The sequence below is a fragment of the Pinus tabuliformis genome, chromosome J, assembly GCF_031772625.1.
Source record: "Pinus tabuliformis cultivar Carrire ecotype Pingquan chromosome J, CPIR1, whole genome shotgun sequence".
In the NCBI taxonomy this organism is placed as follows: domain Eukaryota; kingdom Viridiplantae; phylum Streptophyta; class Pinopsida; order Pinales; family Pinaceae; genus Pinus; species Pinus tabuliformis.
In genome coordinates, this window is record NC_142295.1 from 854,044,471 (window position 1) to 854,071,737 (window position 27,267).

Sequence of the window (27,267 nt, forward strand, 5' to 3'; positions counted from 1 at the left end):
AGCCTGGTTGTCCCTGAGACGGAGCCCCTCCTCTCAATCTAAAATTTAGAGAAATGGTTGATCCTGGTCCGATCTCATAGCTATCCATCGTCCTAAGGTCCTGGAGAGACTGCCTGCCATTGACCAGGTGTTGGATTTGAACTGGGTATCCCATTTCTGCCCAGATCTGTTGTTTCAGCTCCAAGGAGGTGCTACCTGCATGGATCCATACTAAACGAGTTTTTCCTTGAGGAGTTTTAATCAAAATCTGAAACCCAGAGGTTGTTACCTGCTCTGGCTGTAAGCAAACCTCCAGATCTGATGCCGTTTTTGTTTGTTTTTCCCTGAAACTTTCTGGATCTGGTAATACTTTGCTCGATCTATGATTGGTGCCCTCGATCTGTTGCCTGGAAGCACGCTGTGCTCGGATATAGGCTAGATCGGGTAGATCTGAGCCGAGACAACGATGTTTGAGCCCCTGCGTTATGAGAGGGTTCAGATCTACACCATACGTCCCTCCCCTGCCGGTTTTCCGCGCATTCTGGATTTGGCGGTGACTGGTTTCTGAGATCCATACGTCACGGCCATTCCTTTGTATAAGAGCGCTGTTAAGGGCCTCGTTCTCCCGCAAGAGCCAGGTCTCTTCGCATTTCCAGTTGAGAAGATAAAACCCCGTTGTTACCCTCGCCTCCCATTCTCGCTGAAGGCTTAAGTTTTCTTCCCGATGCAAGGGTATATGATTCCTATCGGCAGCGAATACCCCCGATGTATGGCCGCACTGGTCTGGTGGTATATAAGGCGCTTTCCTGCAAAGAGCATGCCTTTTCTCTGAGAGCACTTGCAGTAATGGCAAGCAACCCGCATTGTTCACTGTCGGCCCAGGGCCTGGCTCGAGATCGACCCCTAAGGCGTGCTTGGGATTCAATGCGGCGGCACCAGAGAAACCGCTTGCGCAAACCCTTACCATCGCCATTCTCCGAGATTCATTGATATACTAGTTTATATTCTCTAAAGGATTTTCATTTATTTTTCTTTCATAATTATCCAAGCTGCAATTTTTCCTTATCAATGATGGGTAGTTGTTGTGGGATTTCTGAAAATTTCATTAAATTTCTTGAAAATTCGTATGGGGATGAAGAATGTATTGAAGAAGATATATTAAAAGCCCTTTATGATTTTTCCTCCCAACAAGAATCAACAGTTTCCTCCTTGAATGAAACAGACTGGGATCAAAATAGAGAAAGGCCTACTCCTGATCTTGAAAATGAAAATCCCTAAGCCAATGTTGATTTCTATAAAACTCAGTTGTCTCCTCTATTTGAAGATGAAATTGATCAGATTTTGAAAAAACATGTTACAGACCAAGTTAAGGTAGGTTTGCAGTGCTCACAAAGTCAATATTGTGTAAGTGAAATTTCTTCCATTATTGAAAATGAAAATCTGGGTTAAAATGATGACAATCATGAGACTAATGAAACTATACATGAAGTTGTTGTGAGTAGGCCAATTTGTGATGTAGATTTCTTGTAAGGAGATCAGTTAACAAACATTGTTTTCTTTCCTGAAAAGGATAGGACTGACCTGTTTAATAATCTTGAAGAATGTGTTTTGTTCAAGGATGATTTAGACTATGAAATGGAAGAGTATGACTATGAGATAGACAGTATGCCAGAGATAGAATCTGAGTTGCTCATGCTTGAGAAATTTACAGCCAGCACTCAGGTGGTAGAAAGTCATATTTCCCTATGCCTTCTATGGATCAACAACCAAGTATTCTTTCATATCAAAATGAAAGGAGTATTTGTATTTTTGCTCGATTTCAAAACAAGGTAACATTTCAAATTTTTAAGGATCCTTATATTGATTTGTTGTAGCCATCTGGGAATATGAATTTTCTTGTATTTATGGATCATGAGTACATCTTCAGTGGACACTTGGAGTTTCTTAGATTTTGTTTGTTCTACTTGCTCAAGGAAAGTACAAGAGAAATTCAAGTAAGTTGCCATTTGATGGATTGGTTACACTGGAGGGATCATTACACATGATTATATATACATCTTCAGTAGGATGGTGGTTATCATCAGGATTTGAAGCCCGAGGTTAAGGCCCTAAGATCTCAATGGTTTGCTACCATAAGTAAGTTCAGTCAATATGTTTTTGATAGTCAAGTCAGTCAGTTTTTAGTTTGAGTTTAGTCTTTGCATTCTGACTCCATTTCCCAATTTGAGGCAATGTTAGTGTCAGTCTTGTTAGCCTGTCACTTGGATCAAATGTGCTTTTACTATGCTTGTTAGGTGTCAAGTCAAATTTTTGTCATTTAAGTGAATCTTCAAATAAAAATTTGGTCATTGGTTGTTGTGTCTAGGTCAATAATGCTCCCTTCACTTACTCATGGTCTTCATCACTCATCATGGTCATTGTCTTCTTCGAGGTATCACATCTTCATTTAAGTGTCTTGGGTCATGAAATGGCTAAATTCCTCATTTTAGGTCATGGTCTAGGGTTTCACTCCATATGTCATGATGATACCCTATGTCAAAACAAAAACATGTCCATCATGTGATTCAGTTAGAAGCTTAGGGAAAGTAAAATAAAGGTAAAGGTAATGTTTTATTTCCAATAAGACAATGTTGCAGTACACTACCTCACCTCATCATTCCTCATAGGGACATGTTTGCTTAAAAATATATTTTTTACCAAATGGAGAAGAATTATACAAAAGTGAAATAAATCTTTGTCCATTATAGTCCAAGGAACAAAAACATCCTTCATTTTATGCACAGGTGTTATCATTTGAAAGCAATTCCCAAAATACACTTGCTACGGGAGAGTTGCTGCACTTCTAGACAACATGACTTCAAGACAGCTTTTCAAGGGTTTGGATCAGGTGTTGGTAGTGCTTAATGAATCTATTATGTAGCAGACATCCCAAGCTTTCCAATGGTACCTTAAGATAATTATTTGGATTAGCGTAAGGCATCAAATTGTGCTCTGCAAGTTGGAGCTTCTCTTTTGTCAGAGACACCCTCAGTTTTGGAGTGACCTTGGGAATATCAAATTTTCTCCCTGATGGAGTGTCCAAATTTCATTCTTGAGGATTCTATCGTATAACATACTTCAAGAGCTTTCCAACGAGCTATCAATCTCTCAATTTGGAGTAGCGACAGGCCTCCAAAAGCGGTTTTGGAACCAGCATTGAACTCAAGAAGACTGCGCTCTGCTTAGAGGCCTGGCACTGCGTTGTGCTGAGGAACATTGCGCTGCGCTCAGGAACATTGTGCTGCGCTTGGGCCAGAGTAGCTAAAATTGCCCGAAACTCACCCAAACTAAATTTTTAAGCTTTCTCACTTGTTTTATTACAATCAAGGAGCTAGCAATCAATTTGGAAAGTGCAAAATATGTTATATCATTCCTTGAATAGGAAAACACTCAACTCAAAGCAAAGGAGTTGATACTAGAAATGGAAAAACCCAAATTATTGCAGCAAGTTGGAAAAGGTAAGGAGATCATGGAATCAAGCAAGCCTGAAAGCATCAAAGGCCAGAGGAAAAAGGAAAAGACCAAGAACAAGAGGCCTCAAGAAATCTTTGCAAGAAAAGTAAGAACAAATTCTGTTGAATGAGGACCTTGACCTAGAAGATAGGATTGCCCTAGAGGTTCATAAAGATAAGGGTTATTGGCTAAATAGGGTAAATTAACACTTGGAGAATCTCCTTGAGATGGAAAACATGGATAATCAGTTGCTCAGACACATGGCGCACCACTACCAAGCTCAAAACATGATCACCAAAGTCAAAGTAGAGTAATTTGAAAATAAGCTCAGGGAGGCCAAAAAAGACCCAAAGGATGAGGGGAACTTAGAGATGCTACCTGAAGCATAAATGAAGCTAGAAAAAACATGTTTTTACACCTTTCCTCCAATTTTGAGCAAATTCTGAGCATTTTGAATTTTTTTGAGAAATTTTGGTCTAAATTCAGAAATTCAATTGCTCCAAAAGCGCAACGCCTTGGCGCTGCACTTTTTCCTTAGGCCTCTATTTGAGGAAAGGTCTAAATTTTTGGAAATCTCTTGCCATCCTCTAAAAACCCATTTTCTCATATTTTTTAGAGGTGGTTCAATTTGGGAGGAAAAGGCAAAAAACTAGCATTCTGGACCATTTTTTCACATGTGTTGCGCTTCTTGAGAGACCTTGGGAGAATGGAGTTTTGGAGGCCTTCCCATGGTCCAAATTCAGAAATTCAAATTGTTCTAGAAACTAGAGTTGCTGAGCTAGTTGACTATTCTCTCAGGTTTGCATTTTGACCCCTGGAAGGAACCTCTAATTCAGCTCAAAGTCGGCGCTTCGCTTTTGCACTTCTCTGTGTTTCAAATTGTAAATTACACTGTGTAAATTTCTAGTTTCTAGTTTGACTTAGTCAAAGTCAAGATTCTATATGTAATGGCACTATTTTCAAGGCTAGGTGATGTAGGCATGAATAAATTTACATCATAGGTTGTTTTTGATGTTTATGAGGCCTCATAAAAGAAGAAAACTCCTAAACAAACTCTACATGAAGTGTTTGAGTTTCACCTTCTCACTCTCACCTGTTGGTTGAGAGAATCTTGGAGTCAGTTCCTCCACCAAGGAATTCGACTCCTGAAGGTGGTCAAGTGGTATAGGAGAGTCTATATGTATCATTTCTACTCAGGAGAAGAGGGTTGAACATTTTTTGAATGAAGCTTGCATGTAATTATCTTTTCAGCTAATATAGAGACAGTTTGCAACTATTTTCAAGGAACTCTAGCCCAGTGATTTAATGGTGCTTGTACTTCATTATTTTTATTTTATAATGGTATAAACATCTTTATATACATTATATCTCTTCTTTCTATGTATGCCTTATAATAAAATACACAGAATACTTGTTTTTCAAGCTTTGTTATTTGGTTTTCATAGTTATGTGTATGTCTCCCTAAGCTAATGAAATCATGTTTATTTATGATAATTAGTTTATTCTACACTATATCCTCTATACAACACTAAAAATATTCAAAACACACCATGGCTTTTGATATCTAGCTCCTTCTCATATTTTCTCCTACACTCATATAGCCTAGACCTATTTGTGGCTCCAAACCCTAAGTTCAACAAACCCTAAACACCAAATTTTCACAAACAAACAAACAAATACACATATATAGCCTAAAATTCATTTGCTTTAAAGTCATGTCACTGATAAGAGACTTAAAGATATCCCTATCTTGCTCAGTAGGGCTAGCTACTGAGATGAAGTGGTTTGAGGTTACCCTTCTTGATTTCCTTTTCAGCCTAGGAGATTGTAAGGACTAACAGTGCCCATTGAATTTTTTTTATCACTTCCCCTCTAGACGATCTCATGCTATGGGAATGCCAACGTCCAAGGACCTCTGGACACTCTCATGGACCTGCAAACTAGGATCCGAGGCGATTTTTGGATTTCTAGCGCATCCCCAGCATCTACAAGAACGTCCTGCACCGTGGGGTTCTACGCGGCTTCGTTGGCAGTAATTTGTACAAAACCCACACCTCTCGTGGTAGTCGTCATCCTATTTGAACTATTTTTGGTTTTTCGCGAACTTTGGGGCTCAAATATTTCTTGGCACTCAACACTCTGTGCTCTACGTAATTGCTGAAATCCCAAATGAACAAGTGTTGTCTCGTGGCTAGCCCCTAGAGTTTTATAGTTCCTTTTGAACATGAATTTGACCGCTCCCCCAATTCTAAGTCATTAATGCTTTCTTGGTGGCAGATCATCCCAAATCTTTCTCTTAATTCATGTCTTAAATGCCCGCCACCCGCTCCCTTTTGCCTTAAATCGGACATCCCATCATGGACAGTCACACAAACGGTCACTTCCTAGCCTACCCGTGCGGTAGCACAACACCCCATGTGTAGGCACAAAACTTGGGACATGTTGATTCTGCATGCACTTCCCTGATTGCACAGTTCCCAAACAAACTCTTTTAGAGTCCCACGCCCTCTTTCAATTGCTCGGAGCGTTGAGACTATGCCCCTATAGCTAGTCAGGTGGTCGTGCCACCTATGCGAGACTTCAACTCGCCTTTCAGTGTAGTCCACGGAAACTCATCAATTGCCTTCGCAACAGCCGACACCACACATTCTACTGTATGTAGTGCGCTCCCCTGGTTACTGCGTTTAGTCAGGTGCGATCGTAGCCATTGCAGCAAAGTCATAAATTCTCAGCGACACTCTTCTAATGCAGTGGTATGCTCATCTATATCTGGCCTTATCTGGCCTTGTCATCCCTTGTTTCTCAATGAGACATGCTTGTGTGATCTCGTTTTCCAGCCTCGTGATCTCAAAGTCCATCAAAATGCTTTTCTTCCTCAATCGTACCCGGTCTTTTTCGAGTTCGCGAAGTCTAAGGTTCCCTTGCCAAATGGCTCTCTAAATATTTATAAATTCGACCTTGCGTAGCTATGTGATTTCTTCGTCATGGTTATTGTGCACCATCACAACTGTAGGAGCAATCACATGCAGATTCCTTTTTGTATTCTCTTCAGAAATTATGGTTTCTACTCTGTTCCATACCTTTGGACTCATTTCTTCGCTCAGGGTTTTGCACAGGGTCCTATAGGCCCAATGAATAGTTGACACGCACAGGTCCCAATCAGTTTGTCTCGCGTGGTGAACCTTGTTTAGTACTCTATGCACCCTATCAAATGCTTCATCGTCGATAATTGGTAGTGTGCGTCACCTTTCATGCTGCTGCAGTTTGTTTCGATTCTCTATTCTGGGGGTGGTGTGCTGTTGTACGGGTTGTACAACATATGTTTGTACCCATCGAGAAAGGTGGGTGTGCAAGTTGTTCCGCCCCTACTGACTAGCTTTCATTCGAATCTGGGGTTTTCCAAAATGTAGGCGCATCATCCTTCTACATATGCACCAATCCTCAAAATCTCCTTGATGCGTACCCCACCACTATGCGGGTGTTGCGCACAGTGCCCACTTCAGCGCATCAAATCGCTACTGTTCTGGAACAGCGATTTCAAATTTGCTCAGAAATTCATCCACCGCTGATAATCCATCATATGTCGGGAGCTCCCTTGCCTCTATTGTCACGCAAGGAAATGATCTAACCATCATGTTGCAATTAAGCGTTGTTACTTCATTCATCCGATTCTGCCATCGCTCTACTTCTTTGTCTAAATCTGAAGTGCAGGAGCTTTCGCGCTCCCATGAAGTTCTTCCATCTGTAGTCGGATTCACCTAATCCTCTTCTCACACAGTTATCTTGTAAATACAATTGAGATTGTCATCATCATTGTTGCACACTGGTTCAGTGTATCGCACTCCTTTGGCTGGATCCAACGGTACTACTACGCGTAGTGACTTTTTCTCAAAGAACATTTTTGCGCTTCTTTAGATTTATGACTCCATTCATATCAGTGGCCCAGTCTATTCCTAGTAGCGTGGGATAGGGATTACTGTCATTGACAATCTCTATCACTTCAAAATCCGCTTGCGCGCTCACACCTTCAATATCTACTGCTACCCCTTGCAATCTTCCCATGGGAAAAATCTTCTGTTGGTTCACCATTCATAATTGAATAGGGGACCATTGTAACACGGGTCCGCCCATGCGTTCCCATGTTTGCTTTGGTAGTACATTCACTTCCGAAGCCAGATCCAAGATTACCTGATCCATTTCATATTCGCTGATTTGTGCAGTCAACCTCACTTCCCTTCTGCTGCGCAATGCATGCTTTCCTAGTTTCCAAACCACGCGCGATTCTCCTGACCCCATGCATCTAGTGATAAGTTCTTGTAGTCATTTGACTGCCTTGCTATCGTGCAAAAGTTTCATGGATGTCTCCAGAAAGGTAGTGAGCATTGAAGGATCCACTCCTGGTTCTAGTTGATCCTTACTACTTGAAGTAGAGGCCTCCGTGAAGCTCTTCTTAGCTTCCATGAATGTCTCCTTTGTGCATTCTAAATCAAACTCAGGTTCCTTTGTAGGGGCCTTGCGAACCCACGCACTTTCTTCTGGCTGCTTCCCTTTATCATTGCCCCTGGTCATACCACTCCTAAGCATCATGTTTACATTTGGGTCTTCTTTGTGCGCCTCAGACCTCATCATTTGTAAATTCTGAGTCGGAGGGGGCTGGAGTATCCCTTTTTCTTGCATCCTTGCTATCAGCAAAGGGCAGTTTTCTGCCTCATGATCAAACTAAGTACAATACAAACATGATATCCTTTTCGGGTTGGTACAATCGTGGGCATAGTAACCTGGCCCCCCGCAATTGTACCAAATTAGTTATCCACGACCCCTTCTTGGTCCCATTGTGCCTTGACCTCGACTGCACCCCTGAAATCCAGTGCACACCATCTCTGCGTTTGGGTCGAGGGCTCGCGTTTCGGTCTGCACCCTGTAGGTAGAAGTTCGATCCATCATTAGTTCGTAGCTTTGGTAGGTGCGTTCATCATGGCCTATTGACTTGCAGAAATTACAAAACAATTGTTGGGACGTCTGCGTATATTTCTGTAACAGATGACAATTATCCGTAGTATGTTTCCGTCCTATTTGACAGATCGTACACCATAATTTACGCGCCACGCTCAGCCCTACCTATGCCTCTGGTCTCAACGGCATCGGCCCTCCTCCTACCAAGTAGTTTGCGAACACTAGATAGTGATCCTTATCGTGCCATTGGCCTTTGCATTTTATGCACCATAATTCCTCAAGCGCCTCCAGTCGAGGTATCTTGTCCTCTTTCAAACTCTACATTTCTAGACATAGATTTCATAGTTGTGCGTGGATTTTTTAGACTCCCAATCCAGGGTCTTCTATAGGGGTCTTATGTAATCTCATTGCCATCTCCAACACTTCGGCCTGGGTGGAAAGTTTTTGTTCTGATAACATCATCCTTAAGTGTGGTGTCAGAGATGTTATAAACCATGCACAATGTTGTCCATCTATCAACATCATATTGGCTTCGTGAATCACACTCTTCAGCCTTTGGTCTAGATCCCAGGGGGTCTCACTCGAGAGCATCGCGATCTCCTTAAACTTGATGATTGATTATGTTTCTAACTTTAGCCTGCTAAATTCCCTATTCAGCGCGGTGTGGATCTCTATGATTCTTGTGTTTGGGTGGTTGTTAGAATGCTTGATATACCATGTTAATGCGTGATCCTACAGTACACTCACCAACGTAGCCTTCTTGATATTTTCATCCACAATGCCTTGTGCCTCCCATACTACTCTTACCAAGAACTAGAATTGGTCCAGATCTTCATTCCCCACTCCTCTAAATACTGATAGTTTGATCTCACTTTCCATATTGAACTGTGGTGGTGGCATAGGTGGAGTGGGTGGAGATGGAGGTGAGGAGGGTGAAACGGGTGGCGCTATGGGTGGAGGTGGTAACCATAGAATTCGCTGCCTTATCAAACTGACTGCGCTTCTCGGATAAACCTTCACAAGCTCTTCCTCGCTCTCCCGTGAGGGTGAAATTAAGAGACTGGTTTCTAATCCTTCACTACTTTCGCTTCTGGTAGATCTTCCTACTCCACGTAGTCCCAAACATTAATTTATTCGCATAACCCACCTTTCACACTATAGCATTTTAATCCAAGTGTTCAAATATTTAATATACTTACCTCACGATCCCTTAAGGAAACATTGCTCCACCTCACTATAGCTGACGGTTGTGTCTAACGCAAACTCAATGATAAATCCTCCTATTATCCAGTCGAGCCAATGGTCCACAGATTGCACGATCTTATCTTCTGACGCTTCTAGCCTGCACACTAATTTCGGAGTCCACACTATTGGTTTGTTGAGCCTACACCTTCCCTGGTTGTCTACTAACTTCACGATCCACTCATACACCTCAGAAGGAAAGGATGCAAAGAAAATTTCATGGATTTCCATATACAAGTAGCGTACCAACCACTATTCCTTAGATACTTGCAGAGTTTTGTTTTCTTGCATCGCGAATTCATGAATCTTCTTGTCCAACCACTCTTCAATTTCTTTCTTTGTTGGATTCCAGTGGCACGACATCAGACATCCCTTATGCAGATCCCGGTCCCGACAATGGAACCATTTGTTGGCTTGTATGGGCCTAACCCAGGTTCAAAAGTGATCTAGCCAAGCAAAACCCGGTACTACTGGCCCTTTCGGCAGCAGTCCATAGAGCGTAGATTGAGGTCTCACCCGAAGTAGTATGGGAGAGTGCTAGAACCAGGTTTCTGCACCCTGGGAATGTCTGATGAGCTTTTGGAGATACACGGTTTGACCCTGCATGCATGTCGCTACACGCACTTGTTATTCCTTCACAAACTGTGATTCTGCTTCCGCACAACCCATATAATACCCAATTTCTATGTAATTTAATCTGTTATTACCAGATTACTTAACTTGTGGATGTAGGATTAATGAGTGTTACAACACATTCAACAATCATAACAGTGTGCACAATAAACAAACCAATATGAATGTAAAGAAGACAATGTACCACAAATACACAGAAACAGGAATCAACTTCTCTTTATTAATCTTCGATCCAGATTACAGACTTGAGACCACCCTACGTACTCAGCTACAGGGGTCCGCGCACTCAGCTGCGGACTCTACTAGGCCTCTACGCACTCAGCTACAGAGCCTCTACCTACCACTACGACCCAATACACTTAGACTCTTCTTCTATGCTTGAACCATTCTTATTCTTCTCTCTAATTCCCTATCTTTACACTTAGAGCCTCACTCTATTTATACAATCCCATGGTCCGCGGACCATGGGTAGGCCGACATGACTCTACATTATGTTGCGGACAACCCTATGAATCATCCTATACTTTCCGCCCGCAATTTGTGGAGTCTTACAAAACCTTTGACCAAAACTTGGCTTTGAGCCCCAAAACCTACTGTGGGGGGATTCCATTCCCAACACTTGCATCTTTCAAAAATGTGCTTCAGGTCACTTAAATGATCATTCCTATCCTTAGAATAGACTATGATGTCATCTAAGTAAATAACAACTGATTTATTAATCAGACCTTTAAAAGCAATATCCATAGCATGTTGAAATGTAGCACTTATGTTAATGAGTCCGAAAGGCATCTTCTAATAGGCGTATCTTCCCCACTTGGTCTCAAATGTTGCTTTTAATCTATCATCTGGATGCACAAGAATTTTGTTATATCCTGAGAATCCATCTAGAAAATACATTAATTCGGAACCTGCAACTGATTGCAATATCTGCTCCATGGTAGGTAAAGGAATTTTTTTTTTTTACAAGCTTTATTCAGGTTCCTAAGATCAATACAAATCCTAATATCACCATTCTTTTCCCTTACATGAACTATATTTGATACCCACTTAGAGTGTCTAACAAGGAAGATTATTTTGGCTTTCAGAAGCTTGTTCAATTCGGATTTGATTTGACTCTCAAGGTTTGGGTGAATTTTGTGAAGCTTATGTTGAACTGGATTTTTGTTCGAAGCCATAGGTATGGTATGTTGAATCACAAAGGTGTCATAGGTTTTGAGATCTGTGTAATCCCAGGAATAGACACCTTTGTATGTTTTTAGCAACCTAATGAATGATATTCTTTCTTCTGATGATAGGCCAAGACCTAGGTTGACATTTTGAGGTTTTTCGGTTGACCCTAAGTTTACTACTTCAAATATCAAAGTGGAACTTTGAGTTTTGGAGTTAGTAACTTTCTTGAATTTATCCTTTAGCTCATAGAGATATTCCATCTTAAATATAGACTTCGGGATTGGGTTTTGATTCTGATCATTTTTAATTTTCAGATCATTCTCTTGTTCATCTATGATCTGTTCCTCATAGGACCCTTCTGATGTAAGGAAATTAACTATATCCGCATCGTTATTGAATACTCTCCAATTTGTTACATTATTGGAATAGATGGCCTAAATATTAACTCTATTGAAAATCTGTCTGGACTGATCTCTTTCGAGGGTATAAGTTTGGATTCCACATTAGCAAGTAAGTCAGCACTTGCATTTTGTAGTCTAGGAACTGAAGAAATGTTAAAAGTAGAGAAATGAGAAGCCAGATTCTAGGCTAATGATTGATAATGTTTAAGGTGCCCATAGACACAATGAATTGTATTTCTTACCTGCTTCACAATTATTTCAGAATCACCATAGACTTGCAGATATTTAACATTAAGGCCAATTGATTTATACAGTGCTTGGATCAATGCTTCATATTCAATGATATTATTGGTGCACTGAAATTCAAGTCTGTAGGCTAACATGGTTTTCTCTCCTTGCGGATTGATCAAAATTCATCCTGCGCCTACACCGTCTTTAGATTTGGAACCGTCAAAATAGAGAGTCCAGAACAAAGAATTATTTGAAAGTTTATCTACTGAATTTACACACTTGGAAGCATCTGTTTGTGAAATTTTTTTCTATTTGAGATACTATGGCATTATCTGGAAAGGGAGACCTCTGAGCATTAAAGGATCCCAAAAATGACTCAGTTGAGTAATTTCCAATGATGTTATTGGTGAAGGAAATAGGTTTATTTCTTCCCTCAAGGTTAGCGACTATAATTTTCATGAACTTTTCTCCGTCTACCCTGATTTGGTTTGGTTTACCATTATGTGGCAACCACATGTGAGACCAATCAATTGCGAAGTAACCATGCAACTTTTCAGACCAATCCCTACTTAAGATTAAACCATAAAATTTAGGGATATCAACCACTAAAATATCAATTATTTGGGAAATTTTTGGATTAGAAGAAAGCCTAATTGAAATTGATGTTATTTCTCCAAGTACATCTACTTTTGTCCTGTCTAATTGAACTATGTGTACTGCAGATTTTCAAGGTGTAATATTCAATTTGGTGCACACAGCTCTTGGCATAATATTTGAAGAGGCTCCTAAATCAACAAGGCAGTTATGAACATTTCTGTTCAAAATTTTGTAAGTGATCAGAAATGGAGGAATATGAGAAATAGATCTATCACCGATTATAACTAAATCTTAAGGATCTACTTTGTTGCAAGATGATGGAGGTTTTCCCATATTGCAGGCAGCTTGGGTAACTACAGTAGATTGCAGAGGGGATATAGGAACTACTTTTACCTCTCTTAATAAAAAAAAAATTGTTGTTGCTTAAGTTTAGTTAGTTCATGCAATGAAATGTTTTCTCTAGTCTTTTTCATGTATTTGACTACATTGTATTCCATTGTGTCTGAGATTACCAATGTTTTAGAAGTATTTGGAGGATCTAGAGGAATAGGATCGATTTGACTAGCCTTAGATTTCTTACTTACTGTTTTTTCCTTTACAGGAGTAGTAGTTTTTGTTTCTGATTTGTGAAAGACATATCAGGAGAGTTTTAACTTCTTGTAGTCACTGGCATAGCTTGTACCTCTTCTTCAGTTGGGAGGATGAAATCCCACATTCCATTTAATTCAACTTCTTCTTCTGTTTCGACTTCCTCTTCGGCTAGTGATTCTTCTTCTGCTTCTTGATCAGACTCAACATTTGAAATGGTGTTTGGGGGTTGTGATGCAGAAGAAGGATTCCTTTTAAATGGGCAAAAAGGTTTCTTGGGAGCAGAGGATTGTACAGCCTGTTTATTGATTTCGACCAATTTATTAGATATTTTTTACACTTTCTGAAGGCCTTCAAGATCAAAAGGGTCCTTTGAAGCTTTCTTCTTAGAATCATCCTTAAATGTTACTTTTTTTGACTTCTTGTCATCTTTTTGTGATCTCTTTTCCAAAGCTATAATCCCTCTTTCTATAGACATGGCTTCTTTCATGTTTTCTACAAGGGTAGCCTTATTGGCTCTATCTACGAAAATCGCAATATTAGAAGGAAGGGACAATATGTACCATTCTATTTGTACATCTACTGCAGGTTTTGAGGCAGCTGGGACTTTATTTAGCAATTTGTTAAATCTGGAGTTGAAGTCTTTGGTCCTTTCATCTAAATTAGCTTTTAAGTTAGAAAGATCATTTATAAAGGATTCTATGGTCCTTTCATCCCAAAATTTTGCAAGAAATACTTCTTGAAAAGTATCCCAGTCCCTAATTGAACTTGTTGGAAGGGAAAAATACCAAGATCCAGCAAATCCTTGGAAGGTATAAGGGAACAATTTGATTACAACATCTTCATGTGCAACTCCATTAAGATTCATGGCTAACATAAAGTTATTTAGATGTTCTTTAGTAGAAAGACCATCATTGGGATTGTACTTCGGTAGCAATTTTTCGAGGTTTGCTGGGAGTGCATTTGGATTTGCAACTAGGACAACACCAAGGTTTGTCCAAGGTTGAGTAGGTTGATTGGCCATAACTTGAGTTGGAGGCTGAGAAGATGGGAAGGTCAGTCCAGAAGTAGGTATAGATCGTGAAGAACTTATTACTAGGTTAGTACTATTAGTAGCAGTACTAATTGGAGAAGTGGATAGTTGAGAAGTTATGGATTGAGTAGAAGTGAATGGGGAAGTGAATGGATAGAAAGGTGATGTGATCTTGCTGGTATCCGATTTAGATCTTGGTAAGGTAACTTTCCTACGTCATGGAGGGATGGGGAACTCAAAAGGGGTTACTCCAAGCCTTTCACTTTGCAATCTAGTTAATATACCAGTTTGGTGTAATAAGGAAGTAACACTTTCTTTAGAAACTTCGCGCCTCTTTAGTTTCTCAGCAGAAATGGGTATTTGTTCCAATTTTTGTATCAAAGAATGTACTTCGAGAGACTCGGGAGTGTAATCTGGGGAAGGTGGTTTTCTTGTAGACTGCAAATTTTTCGATGAACTTTGTAATGAGACTCCTACTGAACAAAACAATGAAGCTAGCTGCCTGATCAAATTCATGTCATCCTTGCTTTGAGGCTCATAGTTAACTAATGGAGAAGGACTTTGACGAAGATATCATCCACAACATCAGCTATTAGATCAAGGAGTACTTGAGAGGACTGTTGCAACTTGTCATACATTGGATCCAATGAGGCTATATGATTTTCTATAAACTCTTCATGTTCCACACTTTTGGTTGCAATTTCAAACTGAATGTTGCTTGGTAATGGTGATTGTAGACTGAAAAAAATGTTCTATATTACAAACAACATTCTCAACAACTTCAGGAGAAAGTTGCCAACTGCTGTTAACTTGCTTATTTGCTTCCTTGGTAGCCTTATAGTTTTCTCTTATTATTTAGAAAGAAGAGAAACACAAAGTGTTGTGGGGGAAAGTATCCAACTCGGAATGACCCTAACCCACTCTAAGGGTGACAGTTCCTTAGCAACAGCTGAAGGCAAAGCTATCTAAAGTTTCTTCTTTATGACATGCAAGAGATAAAAGGAAGAGATCCACTTACCGATGTCTTGCGCAAATGGTCGATCCAATCTCCTTTGATTGCCGCTTGCTCCCAGATCCAAGTCTTTTCACGGGCCCAGCTACACGAGATCCTGCGAATAAGACAAGAAAAGGAAACTACAAGAGGCATGCATTCATAATCGATTCAAGGATTAGCATAAATCAAAGACGCAAGTAAGACAATACACCATTGAAACACATGCGAATAGAAGAACCTCAAATGCTTTATTAATATATGGAAGTAAGGTTCAGGCGGCGATACAACCATGAGAGGTCCAATCCAGCATCACCTTCCCGACGGAGAGAAATCTCTTCTTCACCTCCCTCAAGCAATCACCCAATGCTCACAACTGTAAACCAACAGCAATTCTTTGCACAAAATTCCGGCCTCTTAGATCCCATGGGATGAGATCCTTATATAGAGTTTTGGAGTGAAGATAAGTCAGCTTGATGTGTGACTTGTTGTCCTCTTCAACTCCAGTTGTTCTTCAGTTCTTCACTCAGAGTTTCTGTCTTCCACTTGGAGTTTTAGAAGCTCTCAACTCATCATTAGGCGAATCTTATCATCAAGTGTCTTTTTAGAATCTTCCTGGGCACTGGCACTTTGAGAAAAAGATTCCTCCACATGTCCAAGTACGCCCAACGCAGGTAGCCTTTGTTCTACTTGCTATGAAACGCAGGTAGCCTTTGTTGTACCTGCTATGCAGCGCAGATGCCTAGTGGAGCAGCTGCAATGATCCAAAACTGACCTGTTTTTGAGTGTTTTTCAGTGGAGAACTGATTTACAGTGCTGTGGTTTGCTGACCTTGTTCCTCTAAGGGTAAGAACAACATGTTTAGGGACTTTGGATCCCTTAGATTATTGACATTTCATGCTCTATGCTATAAGGCACAAAAATGTCTATAACAGTTGCCCCCTAAAGTATGAGGTTGTTTATCGGGTGAAATGCTTTATTAGGAGGATCCGAAGTTCATTCAATCGTCGGGAGGTGACCTGTAACAAAATACAATACAATACATTATCTTTTCATATTTTCTTTTCATGATCTAGCTGATGCGGGCATTTCCCATGATCAGCTTTATAAATACATTTTCCGTACATAAACAGACGATCGTCTGATAAGAGACGGATAATTCTCTGCTTTTAATTATCATCCTTTTAGTAGGATGCTCATCTGCTGCACATGTCTATGTTTTTATCTCCTGAATATATATCGCAGCCCGGATGGATGAAAATAGATCCGGGGTCTTCAAACTTATCCGATCTTCACTTTAGTACAAGTCGATCCATGTGAGAATTTCTTGAAGTCGAACATGGAAAGACATCGCTTGATTACCAGTCAATAATGTAAACTGTTAACAAGCGCGAGAGGAATCACCGATAATGATGATGACCCTCAAGGTACTGCAGCACAATTCACGTGGTGTGAATATAGGATCTGACGTCGAACACCACGCAAAGTCTCCCGGTCGAAGGTCATTAATGTATACCTATCGCTGGAAGTGAGAAACTTGCCATTGAGGCATGCAAGCTTCAAAGTACTGAGGGGGTGTTCCTAGATCAACTTCTTGGATAATGAGCTGATGTCGACAAGAAGTGATCCGTCAAAGGAGGGCCTTAATGAATCCCACATCAGTGACACGGAACGGAGCTAGTGATGATGGTGAAAACGATCTGTGAAATATGATTCAGGGTGGCGGTCATGGAAGGATGAAAGATGATGTATGGTAGTGGATGGGACCCGGTTGACACTTTCTGAATGACATCTCTTGAACATATAACGACACTGATGTGATGGATCGGTAGCATTACCCCATGTATGGATGGTATGGCGAGACCATGGTGAAGGGACCGGTGAATGATAATAACCCAACCCGATATTTACAGAGGCCAAAAAGTGTCATGTTCAAGAGCGACTTGCTACCATTAAGCTTTGAGGTTCTTCCCAATTTTTCCCCAGTCATTTCTGACCAGTACCTCTTTATTTTTGTCAAGCTTGAGGAGGATAACATATGCTTGATCTATAACCTGCCCTTCGGGCAAGCCCATCGCTATGTTTTAACGAGCCTAGCGATAGGGAAACTCGTTCTTGTCTAAAGACAAGTTTGTCGCTATCTAACATTTTTAACGAGCCCAGCGACAAAGACAACTCGGTCCTTTTCATTTTTAGAGAGTCTGGAAAGGGTACATAAAGTAGACTCCAGGGGTCCTTTTTCGTCATCTAATCCCTTAAGTCCGAAAAAGTATAAAACAATACAGAAGGGATGAATGTTCGATATCTTTATCGAGCCGAACCAGACAAGCGCTCGATCTTTTTGTGCAATAATCCCTCAGGTCCAAAAAGATTAAAATCTAGAGGAGGGATAGCTCTTCCAGTCCTTTTAACGAGCTGGAAGGCCAAAACTCAGCAAACTTTTCATTTTTTATGAGTCAGTGAAAAGAGCTCAAAGAAGACTCGTATTTTGAGGAACGAGTGATAAACAGGGATAGCAGCAGATTCCAAGTACAGGTTGGAATTTTCCAATCACGGCAGTATTACAAGGATGGATAGGTGAAATCACTCTTCGCAGCTGTTCCTCAAAATAGGTAAACAATCAAGTGGATGTGAATGATCGGCCAAATGAAAAGTGGAGGTGACGGTGCAAAAACACGACCAAGGCTTTTATGGCTGATGAATTTATGGTCTCAAATGGTTATTTACCAGTTCATTTTTTCTGAATGAGCTTGAACACTGAGGGAAGCCTGCTCACAAGCTTATTTTATTTTTTAACGAGCATGAATTTCCGCGTTAAAACTGCTCGGATCTTGCGTTTATTTTTAACGAGCATGAACTTTGCCAAAACTGCTTGTTCTTTTGCATGCCCCCAGCATCATAATAACGCATGTCAAAGGAGGGTGCCCCCCAAGCTTCATTGCATTCAACTTGGTGGTTGGAATGAAGGTTTACCTTTGAATTTTGAAAAGGGGATTTGTTTCATTTTTTAATGAGGTTGACATAGTAAAAGAACTATCCTCGTGACTCCTTGTTTCATTTTTTAACGAGGTTGACATGAGATAAGAACCGTCCTCGGAGCCTACTGTTTTTACAGTATTTCCATTAGGGTGATGATCCATGCTGACAAAATGTTTAGGAATCTTCCGAATCCGTTAGATATAGAAGATTTCATATTGTAGGTTTCCCCTGTGGCTACTTCCGCCAGATTACTCGCCGGCGGTAGGGCAAAAGTACCCATTAAGGCAGGGTCTTTTAGGAGACCTACTCCGATATTTTGGAGTGATTGATTACTTTCATGGATCATTGTGCTGCTTCCCGTAACTTGAGAACTGTTGGGGAGAAATGTTTGTTGGTCGACGATTGTAATTTTTCCTTGAAAAGGAAATACAATCCTCCTGAAGTAGGTCGACACAACTGCAGCCATGGCATATATCCAAGGCCTTCCCAGTAGGATGTTGTAATCGAGGTTTCCGTCGATTACTTCAACATCAACTTCTACTGTTTTTCCCCACAGTTCAACTTGCAAGTTATTTAAAATCCCGTATGGAGTGTATGATCGTCCATCAAATGCTTTTAACGTCGTTGACGATTTCGACAAGGGTGGTGATCCTAAATTTTTCTAGCAACTCATCGACATAAGACATGTAGATGCCCCCTCATCAATAATTGTTCGATGAACAGTTTTGTTGAGGGCTTTCACTTGAATAAGGAAAGCTAGTTGAGCTGGTATTTGAGGGTCATATCCTTTATGATCAAAGGCCACAAGATTGGAATCCATTGGGCCAATCCCACCTATGGCTGATAATAAAGCTTGCTCTTGGGAGGTGCATTTTTGCGCTACCTCAAGTGTCGACATAGCGGACGACGATTGGGTCATGTCCTCTATTATATTGTAATCCTGTGTTATTTTTTCATGAGGATTAAATGTCGATTTGTGTACTACTCCCTTTGGCGACTTTATCATTGGTTTAGGAACGATGGGTGGCACAACTTTGGTCAAAGTTGTTGTTGAACTACTAGGTTGTTTATTTGCCTTGTTGTTCAATTGCTTTGGATTCCTGTGATCTTTATTCCTTGTCAAAGCATTATTTTGCTGCTTTGAGGTGGACAACATAAGCACTTGGGATCGGGAAGCATTTTGATTAGCAACCAGATTTTGTCTTGGACTAGGAAATGGATCAGTCAATACTGCTGGGGTTTTTGAACTCTTGAAGAGTTTCTTAACTTCAGCTATATGAGGACAATCTTTCGTCCAATGATCCTCATCGCATATATGACACCCTGTCGGGGGTTTCCCTTTCCTTTTCTTTTTCTTCTTGCCCCCTAGTTGCTTCAGTTGTTTGCCCTTGTCGGTCGACATGGCATTTACTTATGAGGCAAGAAGTTCCTCATTTGCATTTTGACTAGAAATTTTGCGTTTGCCAGTCACACCATTGCTGGCGTGAGAGTCAGTATTCGATTTAGGAGGGGGAGGAATTGAAAATTCAGGTCTGGGGGCGTCAGGTATTTTATCGTAGAGCGTGCCAGACTGAGTATATACTAAGTCCAGATATTGAGCACGAGCAATGACCTGCTCCTCTGTTACGACTCCCCCCTTGGCCACATCTTCCATTATAGCCGGAAGTAACGACTTTATAAACCATTCAGCTAACAGCTGATCGGGAACGTAAGTTTTCACCATCCTACGACGACGTCGCCACTCATGTATATGATCAGATATGTGAGTGGCCGTTGTCTGTTTGAAGTTGGTAAGGAGTTCTGTTCCCGTTTCATACCTTATCGGTAATTGAAAATGGGTTAAGAAAGTCGTGGCTAAGGAGTTGAAATTGTCAAAAGAGGCTCTTGGCAATTCAATGTAACATTTAGCCGCTGGACCTATCAATGTCCTCTAGAAGAGGCGAAGTCTTATCGAATCATCGTTTAGAGTGTTCGATGAACACCACAAATGAAAAGTCACGACGTGATTCGACGGGTCTTCACCTGGATTTCCATTGAATTTAGGAATGTCCGATGGAAGTTTATGCGGAATCGCTGGCCACCAAGGGGCATAAGCAATTGGATCATTCGTGAGCTGGTTTAGATCTGGCAATTCTAGAGTTGCTACAAAGGGCAACTGTTGGTTCAGGTTAGGCGAAGCATATCCAGGATAAGATGGTATCGCCTGAGCAATGGGTCTTTGCAGACCAGCATAGTGCTGACAACTTTGACAAAGTTGATGGGCATAACCATTATAGCATGGTTGCCCATTACTTACAAAGACTTGTTGCTCAGGTCCTTGATATGATTGCTGGAATGGCGGTTGTTGAGATTGAACCAGCTCTGGTCGTTGGACCATTTGCTGTTGACCAATACTGGATGATTGACCAAGATGAGGAGTCACAGTACTTGTTCGAGCCTGAGTCGCTCCAGATAAGGAGGCACTACCCTGAGATTGTGATTGAGCCGCCGAGACAAGAGGTTGTTGTATTACAACAGGTAGCGCTTGTACTTGCGATGCATTCACCGTAGCAGGTGTGGTGGGAATATTCGACACAGGGTGTACTGGTTGCATTGAATATGCAACTCCTGATTGTTGAGGCAGTATTGGTACCCAACCGCTAGATGTGATTCTAGTTTGACCTGAACTTTGTTGTAAACTCCCACATGGTTGTTCTCTGGGAGGGAACAATGAAAGAGCATACTGCCCTCCACATGGTGGAAATCCAGTACTTAAAGGGTAAATTGGCCTTTGAAGACACAATGGATCAATTTGTTGAGTTTCAACATAAGAAGTACCAGATGATAATCCGGATGAAGAAATAGGAACTAACCATATTGTTGTCCCTGATGGGACTCCGGCTTGTTGTTGGCAATTTGCCGGGACAGATGGTATACCAGCAAACATCGTTGGAGTGGTAGCAGGAGGCTCTGCTGTTGCTGTGTCGGACGACACAGTCCTAGATGTTGACGGTTGTTCAGACATTTTGAGTCTATCCAAAAGATTTTAGCGATTCTACAAGAACTTACGATGCCAAAAGACTAACTTCGAAGATCAACGCAGGAATAGGAGGTGATTATGTTCCGTTTAAAATGAATTTTATTATGACGACGCTTTAGACACAACTTGCTTTTTCACTTTTTAAGAGTCGAGAAAAAGCTAAAGATGACTCTAGTCTCCTTCGATGTATTAACGAGCCCGAAGTGACAAATGCTCGGATGGACTTTTTCAGTTATAGAGTTTGAAAAAGGCCAAAAGAAACTACTCTGGAGTTCTAGGTAGAGGGTGTGCCAAACCTTTCGCGAAACCACAGAATACGTTTTACGATACGAGTGGTCGATCTTCATGAATGCTGTGTTCACTGCATCGCGATCAGTAGGGCGGCCGACACGGCTTCCTATGGATAAAGGCTTTGTTCCTATAGGGGCCCCCCAATATACGCGACGGTACGCGGGGGCACAAGTCCGTATTAGTGCTATCGTCTCTCAGGAGGAATCACCCACCTTCGTAGAGATCGACAGTCACTATGTTTAACGACGCCGGTTCACGTCTCTACCTAGACCTCTACTGTGTTTCGTTATGTTTCAAAGCGTTGTTAGATAAATTCAGTTCTTTTTAGGTTGATCTTGCTTAGCAGTTTGCCTTTATGGATCACCACGTGATGTATGATACAACTCCTAAATGCAGTCTAAGAATGATAAGCAAGCTTTTTCAATTCTTTCAACTTATGAAAACCTTAACTACTGAAGGAAAAGAAAGACATCATCTTTTCAAACAGATCATAGAGCACACACTGATGCACTTTTCCTAAATCGACATGCAAACTGTCAAAATGCACATGCACAATGCAAGTATTTCTTTTCTTCTTCCTTAATGTTGATGTATTACAAAAAGAAAGTTGTTGTATAATTTTGAATTCAATTTCAAGTGAAAGAAAACAAGTTTTTGTCCAACAATCAAAAGAACACCTTAAGATTCACTTGTTTCAACACAAGAAATACTGAAATTCGAACCATATAACGAAAGCAAATGCTCAAGCAGCTATGAACAGCAATAAACTAACTCTTAGAATCACAACGACACTTTCTCACAGGTCTAGATTCAAGAGGTCATAGCAAGACTAGTTCACTTTCGCTATGGGAAACTGTGAATGACAACAAGAAATACAATAAGAACAATCATGGTTTCTTCATACAACTGAGGTAGAATGAAGGCAAAGAGAAGTGGTTTCAGCTGGGTATACAGGTTGACAACAGGCTGCAAAAATAATACTGAAAACTGGGCAACAGATAGTGGGGAATCTCAGTTGCACAAGGCAAAACTGGATCAGCGCAGGTGCTGCACTGTCAATCTGAGATGCAGCGCAGGTAGCCCCTTCGGGACCTGCGTTGCAGTGCAGGTAGCCTTTGTGGCAGCTGCACTGATGAGACAAGTCACGTCTCTCTCAGATTCCGGGTCACAGTTTGCTCAAAAATGAGCGGTTTTTGGCCAAATCAGAGGCTGTCAGTCAAGTATACACTAGAGGATGATTAAAGGAAGATGAACACTATCACAAAGAGCTAAAAAGAGTCCTTGTGGATCTGCTCTTCAAATCATGAATAGGCCCAGCACTGGGCTAGAGTAGCTGCCCTCTACTTTTCATTCGAAAGACTCGAATGCAGTTCGATTCGGTACTCTCTTTGTTCAAGAAATGAATAGCAAGAAACACAAGCTACCAACAAGACACGCTCCCCAGCGGAGTTGCCAGTCTGTTGTGGGGGAATGTATCCAACTCGGAATGACCCTAACCCACTCTAAGGGTGACAGTTCCTTAGCAAAAGCTGAAGGCAAAGCTATCTAAAGTTTCTTCTTTATGACATGCAAGAGATAAAAGGAAGAGATCCACTTACCGATGTCTTGCGCAAATGGTCGATCCAATCTCCTTTGATTGCCGCTTGCTCCCAGATCCAAGTCTTTTCACGGGCCCAGCTACACGAGATCCTGCGAATAAGACAAGAAAAGGAAACTACAAGAGGCATGCATTCATAATCGATTCAAGGGTTAGCATAAATTAAAGACGCAAGTAAGACAATACACCATTGAAACACATGCGAATAGAAGAACCTCAAATGCTTTATTAATATATGGAAGTAAGGTTCAGGCGGCGATACAACCATGAGAGGTCCAATCCAGCATCACCTTCCCGACGGAGAGAAATCTCTTCTTCACCTCCCTCAAGCAATCACCCAATGCTCACAACTGTAAACCAACAGCAATTCTTTGCACAAAATTCCGGCCTCTTAGATCCCATGGGATGAGATCCTTATATAGAGTTTTGGAGTGAAGATAAGTCAGCTTGATGTGTGACTTGTTGTCCTCTTCAACTCCAGTTGTTCTTCAGTTCTTCACTCGGAGTTTCTGTCTTCCACTTGGAGTTTTAGAAGCTCTCAACTCATCATTAGGCGAATCTTATCATCAAGTGTCTTTTTAGAAGCTTCCTGGGCACTGGCACTTTGAGAAAAAGATTCCTCCACATGTCCAAGTACGCCCAACGCAGGTAGCCTTTGTTCTACTTGCTATGCAATGCAGGTAGCCTTTGTTGTACCTGCTATGCAGCGCAGATGCCTAGTGGAGCAGCTGCAATGATCCAAAACTGACCTGTTTTTGAGTGTTTTTCAGTGGAGAACTGATTTGCAGTGCTGTGGTTTGCTGACCTTGTTCCTCTAAGGGTAAGAACAACATGTTTAGGGACTTTGGATCCCTTAGATTATTGACATTTCATGCTCTATGCTGTAAGGCACAAAAATTTCTATAACACAAAGGTAACAAGTCCTGGTCAAGAATTTCATTGTCTTCTTCGTGCTCAACATCAAAACTGAAAAACTACTGATTTCTAATCTTAGGAAAGTTTTCACTCAGTAATTGAAATGAAGTCAAACATAAAGGCAAAGACCCTTCACCTGATTTGAAATTTTCTGGATTCTCTTCATTGTTGTCATGATTGATATGCATAGGCTGAGTGCTACATCTAAGCTATTGTAATAAAGCTTCTTCCTCCCAAAAACATGTCACGAATTGCCTTGTGGAGCCAGCCTCTATTTCAACAACATAATCATCATCATACAGATCATACTTGGGTAACTCATCATTATAAGGAATGACATAAAAAATACACATTAGATCAACAGATTGATCCTCCATGAGTTGATCTACAAATTCATCTTCATGACTGTCCATAAATGAATACATAAAACAATAACTTTCTGATCTATGGTAACTGGAATGAGTAGGATAATGGTTAGGTTCAAAAACCTCTTCTTCTTCAGCAATAAGAGGGACATGGTGCTTTTGAACAACAAATTTATATCTCATGATGATATTTTGCATCATTTCTTCCATTTTGCTTACCAAAATTTCGAGCTTCACTTCTGAAAATGTTAGATGTTCCTTCTCTATGTTCTCCCTCTCTTCTTCTTTTAACTTTGGCCTTTGAACAAAAAATTACCTTCCATAGCTATTGCATTGTCCTACATTTATTCGAGTGTGGTAGGATCCCTTTCTTTGAATTGATATGCCATTTTTGGATCAAAGGAATTCGGGTTGTGCAAAAGAGCTCAACCAGGTGGTGGTTTGATATCATCATGGATTGAACAGTATACTTGATTGAACCTGGTTGAAAAGTGTTGCATTGTTTCTCTTGGTTGTCTTTTCAACTGATTATATTCTTCTAAAATCAGAAAAGGGTTCCTCTTGATCACCCATCTATCAAGGAAAATTTCACAAACTGATGGAAATTGAAAATGCTTAAAGCTAGTGAGTTCATAAACCATTTCTTGGCTTCACCTTGCAGAGATAAAGCAAAAATCCTAATACTAACATCATTTTCTTCAACCTAAAAAAGGTTGACAAAATTTTCAAAATTTTGAATGTGTTTTTCAGTAGTGATGTTACCATATTCTCCATCAAACCTCAAAAGATATTTGTAATAATTTTTAGGGAAATTAAGGAGTATAGGAGGTAAGATGAGTGGCTTGTATCTATCTAGAATTTTACAAGGTATAGAAGTATGTACAAAAGCAATAGAATTAGTCTTGATCTCTTTAGGCTCATCAAGTTGAAGATTGTCATCATAAGATTTAGAAGAAGGGTCTTGACCAAGATCAAAGGTGTACGAAGAGTTTGTATTCACAACCTTCAAAGGAAAAGAATCAAATGTAGGTCTGGGATCTTTTCTCAAATACAATATACTCTGGAAAACATTCTTGAAATTCTCAGGGAAAGAAAAGAAATAATTTATAATAAAGAACATGAAGTCTTGGATGAAAGACCAATTTGAATACCTGATCTTCCCATACTGTCCTTTCATTTTTCTGTTGGTAAGGTTCATCCTCCAGTGGAATCTTCGAATTAAATTTGAAATTGATTTGGAGTTTCCAACTGAATGATTTCAGCCTTCATATGTGTTTGACTACTGTCCACCATCACCAAATCAGATTTGATCCTTGTCGTTCTTTCCCAGGGAAGATATGGTCCCTTGTCTCCCCAACAACAACTCCAAAATGTTATCCTCCACAATGTCCCAGGTTGAGAGTAGATTGTCGGAGGTAACAATAGACCAAGCTTTTAGTTTGGTAGCTAACCCTATCAAACCAGAGAGGGCTCTCTCTATGATCATAACCAATGAATTGTCTAGAAAAGGAATAGATTTTAGGCTAGATATGCTAGGCTTAGATAGGTCTTGAAAATTTAGGGTTTGATGCTAGATAAGGGAGAAAAACCAAGTAGCTAGGTCAAAGGCTCAAAGGGTTACAACAACAGAGATATAAAGGAGCAAGATAGCAATAGTTCTATGATGGATTTAGGGTTTTTCGGTGTAGTGTATTATTCAGAAGGAGATAAAGGTCTTAATGAGCATGAAACATGAATTCATTAAGCAAGAAAGAAAGTAACACATAATGATTTTTCCATCAAAACAGAGCTTTATGCAAAGAATTCTGTTTATAAACTGTAAGGAAAACCATTGAATATTTGATAAATGAAAAGAGAATATGAATATCTTTCATATGAATTTATAACAGAGAAAAAAAAACATCACAAACTTACTGAGCATGAATTCCTAGATAATAGCTGCAAACTGTATCCTTTGATTTCCAAAAAATGTTCAAGTACAAGCTACAATATTTCTCTCCTCTGATGTCCAACCAGTCCTATCACTGAGAAAATGATACATAAATACTAAAACAACATCTACCAACTCTCAGGGGTCGATTCCATGACTCTAGGAACTACTCCATGAGGTGTTCTAACCAAACCCTGATGTCTAGGTAGGTTTAAAACAACTCCTCCATTTAACTTTGACTCTAACCTCTCTCATAAGTGAGGCCAAATTTACATCAAAACAACTCAAAAATACTAATTACCCACTATTACATCATTTAAATACTTAATTACATCATCTACATAAGTAAAAAGTCAAACTAGGGCAAAATGATGAAGAAAATTGCCCTCCTGGAAAAAGCGTAGTGTGTCTGAGGAAAAGCGCAGCGTGAGATTGCAGGCCACTTTTGGAGGCCTTCTTGAACTCCAAATTGAGCTCATGATAGCTCATTAGAAATCTCTTTCCGTCTGCTAAAAAATGGAGTCCAAAAGAATGGAAAATGATCAATTATAGCCCCTCAAAAATCTATTCTCCCAAGAGTGGTAAAAAAACGTAGCGTGGCCTCCAAAAACAGGGCAAAAAGGTGTCTTTTATGTGGTTTTTGACCTTTTTCACCTTGCAAAAGCTGATGATTTGGGCTGCCAGCTATCCAAAGCTGATGTATAGGTCAAGATCTATCCGACCATGTAGAGTTTCTGTCATTTAGAGCCCTCTAGATGTTGATTTGGGGTAGCATCAGATGTGCTCTAGCCACGAAAATTGGTCGAGAGGCCAAGGCACATGAGATATCTAATACCCAGAAAGGGTTTGGGCAAATTATAA